Source organism: Corvus moneduloides, chromosome 3 (genome assembly GCF_009650955.1).
Source record: "Corvus moneduloides isolate bCorMon1 chromosome 3, bCorMon1.pri, whole genome shotgun sequence".
NCBI classification, from domain to species: Eukaryota; Metazoa; Chordata; class Aves; order Passeriformes; family Corvidae; genus Corvus; species Corvus moneduloides.
Window position 1 is genome coordinate 111,957,953 of NC_045478.1, and position 7,570 is coordinate 111,965,522.

Below are 7,570 nucleotides of genomic sequence, written 5' to 3' on the forward strand. Positions count from 1 at the left end.
TGTAATGTATCTTTTGTTCTAATCAACATATAGCCTTTGCATTTAATTTACTGATGTGTTTTGATCAAGACATCTAAATAGGAACATTGATGCAAAGTGGAGCTATCCTGACAGATAGCCCTCTGATACTGTTGAGCTGTTTCTGAGCAATAGGTTCCCCCCACAGCAGCTGTAATCTCTACTGGAAAAAGTGTTGAGGGTTTTTTAGTATTTTAGCATTACCTCATCACATATTAGGTAATACACAGTGATCCCACTTAAAACAAACTTTCCATAGTGTTTGTAAATCAGTCTAGGATGTGTAATTCCCTTCAAGTTTGACTGCTCTACTGCCTGGTCCCACAAAAGCCATGGAATTTGTCTATTGCATAGGTCTTTACCTTGACGCAGAGATATATTGTATTGATATGGCTGTTTCTCTGCAGTAAAAGGGATGACATTTCTATGTATCATCGGTTTTATATCAATAGAGCTGCATGAATAGCAGGAGAACAACTGGAAAAATAAGTAAAAACCCCTTAGTATCTAAGCAGTTATATTCCTGCAGTATTGATGTGGGGATCAGACTTCAGGGGAAGGTCTAATCCAGCTGAACGAAATAGCAGTTCTGCCCTGATAAAAAGGAGTCAGGCTTTCCTGCATGTCCTAACCCAGCCTGAAGGGACTTGTCAGGGTTTTGTGGGCTTTTGCACATGCTTCAGTACAAAATGGAGAGGCAGCAGTGGTGGATGCCTGCTTAGCACATGCACACTCATACGTGGGGGTTGCCCAGCAGGATAATTCCACACGTTTTTGTGAAGTTCATTCTTCCTGTATGATGAACACTGATGGCACCTGTTCATCGATTTCTACCTCGACGTTCACTCGCAAAAGAGCCATTCTCCAATGCTTGGTCTTCATGTACTTTGTTCCTCTGAAGTCCATGCCTGACAGTCTTATAAAGGGATAGAATTGATCTGAACCCCTGGAAAATCCATTCCATGTTTCCTATTCTGCATGTATTGCTATATTTTTGCCATTGCAGGAAAACTTGTGTACTGATGGTTGGGCTTGTGGCTTGCAGGGCTGTTGCGCTGTGGGATGTCTATGACAAGCTGAAGAAGATCCAAGCAGAGCAATATGATGGGTTGGTGACTGAAGAGGGGCACTTGTAAAAGCAGCGCAAGCTATGTAAACCAAATATCCAATTTGCTCAGAAGGGGTAATTTGAGTTACTTTTAAATAGTTAGCTTTTATGGTCAATTGGGTACTGCCACATTACTAGTAATAAGCCATAAATCTATTTGGTATAATATGAAATCATTTTTTAAGACTCAAACTAAATTTTCAGGTAAAGAGGAGAAATTGAAATTTATAATCCATACCTTTTTTTTGTGTAAGTGTTATTAATAAATTAGCAAGAAAGAGGCAGCAGATGGAATGAATTGTTGTAGTTCATTAATTTTATGATGGCTTTCTTTGCATGAGCCAATTACGTCTGTCATTGTATCTCTAAACTGCAGTGGTGCCCAAAGGAAAGGGCACACAGACAGGGACAAATCATTGAGGGGATTTCCTGCTTTCTGAGACTGCCAGAGAAAATTTAGTCTCTATTCTTACTAATAGCTTTGGTGGAGATATCAGGCCCCAAAAGCTGTTGAAAATATGGTTCTTAATCCTACCTTCAAAATCTGGTGAAGAGATGATTAGTCTTGTTGAGTGTGTACAAAACTGGAATCTTCTGTCTGAAATAATTATCAATTCATGATGATGATGACAGTTTCCGAGTTTGATCTTGGTGTGCCTTCACGTTCTCAGGATGTGTTCAGGAATGCTTTTCAATGATGCCATGCTGCAATTTGCAGAAACAAGCGCCTATGTGGTTAAGGACAATAGGAAGGAAACTTATACTTGTGGTGCCTGTGTCTCAGGAAAGCTTCCTTATATATGGCATTGTGACCTCTTTAATTAGAAAACACTCTGCTATCTCCTGAGCCCCTCTGTGGCAATACACTGATAAAGTTTCATGTGGAATATGAGTTGATTTGCTTTACCTTCAGACCCTGTATTCTCAACTTGGAGATAGTGGTTGTTTTTCTGTCAGATGTATGCTTCACTTAATGACCATAGTTTATTACCCAGTAGGTCATATCCTGTATATATTTTAAGAACAAACACCTCTGAGATTGTGACTTGGTGGAAGGAGGTGACATGTGTCATTGCTGTTGTTTTCACTACAGCCTTGTGGAAAAACTAATTACCTTTTCATCTTGGTAAATTCAGAGGTCAGTTTACCACTACTATATCACAACATGACAGGGAACATGGGTAATTAGGTAGGCTGTGTAACCTGGATATTCCATGGATCTCATTACATCTTATTTAGAAAGGCTATAATTTGATTGGTGGAAAATTAAGGCATCTCCTCATGGGTCATTTTATCTTTCTGCAATAATAATTCTTGGCTTGATTAAAAATTGATCCAGTGTCTTAAAGTGAATTTATTATTGCTGCAATCTATCACCCACAGACAGATAATCTGGTTCCCATCTTTATCTGATTTGAAAAATCTGTCACTTATTATGTGTTGTTTTTTTCCCAATCATTTAAATTGATGGTTTGCTGAGGCACGGCGTGCTACCATAGGCTTCTTGGAGAAAGCATGTACGAGACTTTCAGCCAGTATTTTTTACTGCAAGGAATCTGATACTGTGTCAAGTATCGATTGGAACTGTGTTGTGGCATCATTTTCTCTAGAAAAAAAAATCAAGCAGAAATTTTGGATGCAGAGCAATAAGAAGGACAGACAAGTCATACTGTTGGAGGAGATGGTCTTTGTGTTCCAAGTGTCTGGGTGAATTCCTGCCTTGTGTGCTGCAGCTCCTGCTGAAAGCACATCTTAAATTGGTGAGGTTATGCAGAGGCTGGTCCCAACCTGCTGGCCTTAGGGAGTCCTGAAACCACCTTACCAATGGGGCTGTGTGCCTAAAACCTGACTTGCTCAGATAAAGAAAGCTAGAAAAAACAAAGGTTACATGCATGAGCAGTCTCACCAGAATCACAGTTTTAGGAAGTACTTTTCCCTCCATTGTATGCTTGAGCTTTGACAGATCTTCTTCAGGCTTCAGTTTTCATCTAATTTGTTCATGTAAAAGCAGAGTGTGAAATTCTGATCAGGGAAGAGTGATCTCCAAATTTGAAAAACATCCAAGTTGAAGAAATGTTGCGGTAAGCATTGCACTAAGAATACTAAAAGGATTTGACACATGCTCATCTCTAAAATCAACATTTATAAACCAGATGTAATTGTTGGAAAAACACTGTATTTGTGGTATAAGCATTAGAGAATCGCCATGATTCCTAGGCATTTTAGCACACTTTCTTTCCAGTTTTCCAAAATATTTTAAAAAAACAGGATCGTATTTGTTCCTGTGCAGAACCCTAGCAGATTCAGTGTACCTATACCTATGCTTATAAGGGAGCACTGGTAACTGTTACATACGGTCTGACTCTTGCAACACTCTGGAGAAAAGGGATGAAAGAAGATTGTGCAGCCAGCTGGTCAAGGGCTGGGTGTGTGAGAGAAGAAATGATTATTAACAGTCCTGCTGTATGGCTTTAGACTGAGGCAAAAACATGAAAAAACAGAGGCACACAATTTTTGGTTGAATTTTTTGGAGCAGAGTAGAGCCTGGGGCGGGTGTTTCTCTCAGCCAATTTCCTATTATTTAAAATATGGTGGCTCTTACCAGATAAACAGTTGGAGTTCAGCTCTGGAAGTTTGTGTAGTTTGGTACAGAAGATTGTCTATAAATTTAGACTGAAAACAAATAGCAGAAAAGAATTGATGTAATAAACCTTTGGTTATGGAAGACAAGCTGGCTGATATTCTATCCTTTGGGTAATCAATGGGAATTTTGCTGCTGACTTTTGTAAGGCGGAAATTTCACTTTTTGCATATTGTAAAATGTGTCCTTTCTAGCTTAGAATAGGTTGCCAGACCCACCCAATCAATGTAATCCAGGACTGATAGTCTAAAATGTTTTTTGTTTGTTTCTGGTTTTTTTTTTTTTTTTTTTTTTTTTTTTTTTTTTTAAGTAAGAATTTTAAATGGCATCTGCAAAATTGAATCAGTTCTCTAATGTTGAACAAGCATAGTTGGCTCCCTTTCCCAGCCTGCAAAGGATGTTTGTAACCTGTGATTCTGGATACTAATCAGAACAAGAGGTGGTACTCTGTGAAGTGGGGGAAATAACCTTTGTAAATTAAATTTTCCTGCTTAGGGTTGCTTACTGCATTTGTTCAGTCTTGATGTCCTGTTTCAGTTTGGGAAAGAGACTGCTCAGAAATGTGTTCTTCGTGACTTGTAGTGATGTATTGTGAGGTCCCATAGTCTGGAGATGTGCAGTCTTTGGAAGGGGATTGTGACAGATGCTTTTCTCTGTTTTGAGATGAAGCTTGAAGACGGGACCCCAGGGCAGGCTGGGAGATGGTCCTTCTCCAAGAAGCATTTTGCTGTACCCTGGGCCTCAGGGCAGTATCTTGCCTTTGGGGAAAGAATCAGCTCCTGAAATTCGGATGTGGGAGCCTTGGGGTAGTCAGAGCTGCCTCTCCACAGCGTTCATTTTGCACTAATCCTGCTCCCAGCTCCGGGGTTTTTCATGAGGTGTTTAAAGTCTGCTTCCAACAAGCACCAAGCTGCTGACCTTTGGCTCAAGTAATGACTGATAGCAAGGGAGAAGGTTGTCTGAAGAAGGGACTGCCAGTTGCACGATCCCTCATTGATTGGCTCTTGTCGTGCCTCCCAAGTCACTGATGATATGATCTTGCTGCTGGTAATACTTTCCCCAGAGACCGCATGTTCATTGCTTATTGCTTGTCCGTATTCCCCATAATTAGACCCAACTACAGGATTGGAATGCAGATAAAAGCAATAAGGTGTTACTTTCTCTGTGACATGTTACCAGCAATATCTGAAAAGCCATCCAGATGGATAAAGCTGCACGTGACCTTCAAACAGGAGAGATCAAGCTTGTAGACGTGGGGTGGATTTCCCCCCTTGTATTTCTCTGAGGGCAGCAATAATAGGTGCTGTTTGTTTGATCTCCTTAAATCCAAATTTCAGTCTAAGCTAGGCTTAAATTTCATAATTAAACAAGATGTTTCTAGATGCAGAGGATTCTTACATATACTAATAGATTTGTATTTGGCCTAAATGTCTGTAGTGCCTAAAAAGAACTGATGTAATTTTAATATGGATTTAGTATCTCCACCCAGGAAGTAACACCAGCAGAAAACAGGGTCAACAGAACAGTAGCAGTAAGGATAAAGAAGTATAACAGAACTGTTTAAAATATACCATCCATTAGTTTTTAGTGTCCAAATCAGCATTACAATCTGTAATCGGTGTTGCAAGATCAGGCCGTAGTTCTGTGCATCCTATTTAATTATTAATGATTTTTTCTGCTGCCAACTTATTATAGAAGGAGTTTTTGCACTTCATACCATTTGGGCTGAATTTGGATTTTCCTGACGCTTAATGCAAGTATGTGTCTGTAGCTAAGGACTCTTGTGCCAACACCTGAGATTCCCAAGGCAGACCTGACAGGCTTAAAGGCTCTTCTCAGTCACCTCCTGCCCTGCAGGCTGCTCAAGGCCTTGTTCCCATGGGCCAGCAACATGGGTTTAGGGTGCTGCAGTGCAGTTCTGCTTGTGGTGTTTAAAAACATGTTTTACATTAGAAATCATAAAATCACATTTTGTTCAGTGCAGATTTTCATATGAGATTGTGTTGGAATTTTTTTCCCCAGTAAGGCCATGCTAGCTTTTATCTTCCTGTTGTGTAAGAATGCCTGTGCTCATTCTTAAGCAAATGTACAGGGTTGTTCTCAGTGTGCAGGCTTGCCTTGTGGGTGTGGGTACTCAGAACAAGTCCAAGGGCTTTGGTGGAAGACTGCTGTGCCCACACTCTCCTGAACACGGCATCAGTTACTCAGCTTCCTAAACTCACCTGCAGGCACCTGGGCAATTGCTTTAGAAGGTGCTGGTCTGTATTTTCACTTTCCTCCTCCCTATCTTGTGATTTCCTCACTAAAGAAATACCCAGGAACATCCATCTTCTGTCTTATCTAATTAGATGAGCCTTCTCAATCATTGTTGGGTCACTTGTCCTGTCCATTTCTTCTCACAAGTGACAAACGGGGCAAGGTTCCTGCTGTATTCACCACCAGCAGTGATACCAATGAAGAGGGGAGAGAGGAAAATGGTTTGCAGGGTATTGGCACAAATGATAGCACTGAACACTGTGCTATATCTGAAACCAAATGGCTCTTTCCCCCTACCCTTCCCTTTATTTATAAATTCTCTTCTTCCCTTTATTTATAACTCTGTTTTCCAAGTGCGAGAACTAATTACCACATCGTGTAGTTTCATTTACTCATCCTGCACATAAAAAGTGTTTTCTGTGCTCAGAAAGTACCAAACTGCAGTAAAATCCAGTAATCTTATATACAAACAAAGTGATCCAAGCACAGATACACTGTGTGTCAGAGGCTGTATATGCTACCAGCTCTCCTGCCAGAGCAGAGGCAATTTCACTGGGGCATTGGCAAAGGTAACAGTTTTCCATGCAATATTGAATACTGGTGGTACCAACTAATTTGAAGTAAAATGAAGTTAGTGCTGGTGATCTCAAGTTATAAACAAGGCGGGTTGTTTGGTTTTTTTGTGGTTTTTTTTTTTTTTTTTTTTTGTTGGTTGGTTTTTTGCTTTATTCTGAGGGAGGCGGGGGGGGAGAGAAAAGAAAGGGAAGACTTCATTAATTAGAAAATGAAACATGGGAATTTGTAACTTGTAATTTCATGTGAACAAATAGTGATTTTTTTGAGGGACAGTTATTATAACCCCCATAAAACCAACCTGAAATACCAAAATAATACCTGCTGGGTCAGCAGATGTTCTGAGGAGTCTGTACACTAAAGGAAAAGCTCTGCGTCTTCAGCCCCTTGGAAGCATCTCTTTAGCACCGTACACCACCTGATGTATCTTGCTGTGATCCTTTGAAGCCTTTGTAGATGTTTTCTGGGATCCTTCTGGGATGCATTTAAACTAGTAAACAGTGATTTTGTGTAAATACACCTTCTTTCCATGTGTTATATGGGACAGAAGATATTCTTGTTGGGGAGACATTCAATATGTGCATATTTTTAATGGGATTTTTCCTTTCCCAGATGGTTCTTCAAAAATAATTTTGTTATGAAAACATAAGTCAAACAGGAGTGCAGGGTGTTAGGATGTAGCAGGCAGCTGGGCTGTGCAGGAGGCATGAACTGGGGTTCAGAGTTTTTCTCCTTGTCAGTTTAAGCCCCGCCTCTTCTATGATACTTGCCTCTAGTAAATTAATGCAAATCTGTGGGTACCTCAGAAAGTGTACCTCAACCTGTAGCAGAGGTGGAAAACTGTATGAAAAAGATGTCGGAAGGGAATTCTGTTGATTACCTGGTCTGACGTCCTGCTGAAAACCTTTTCCAGGACCCTGTCAAACTGACTTGACTATTTTCAGCAAGGGAGATTCCACCACCTCTCAGGGCAA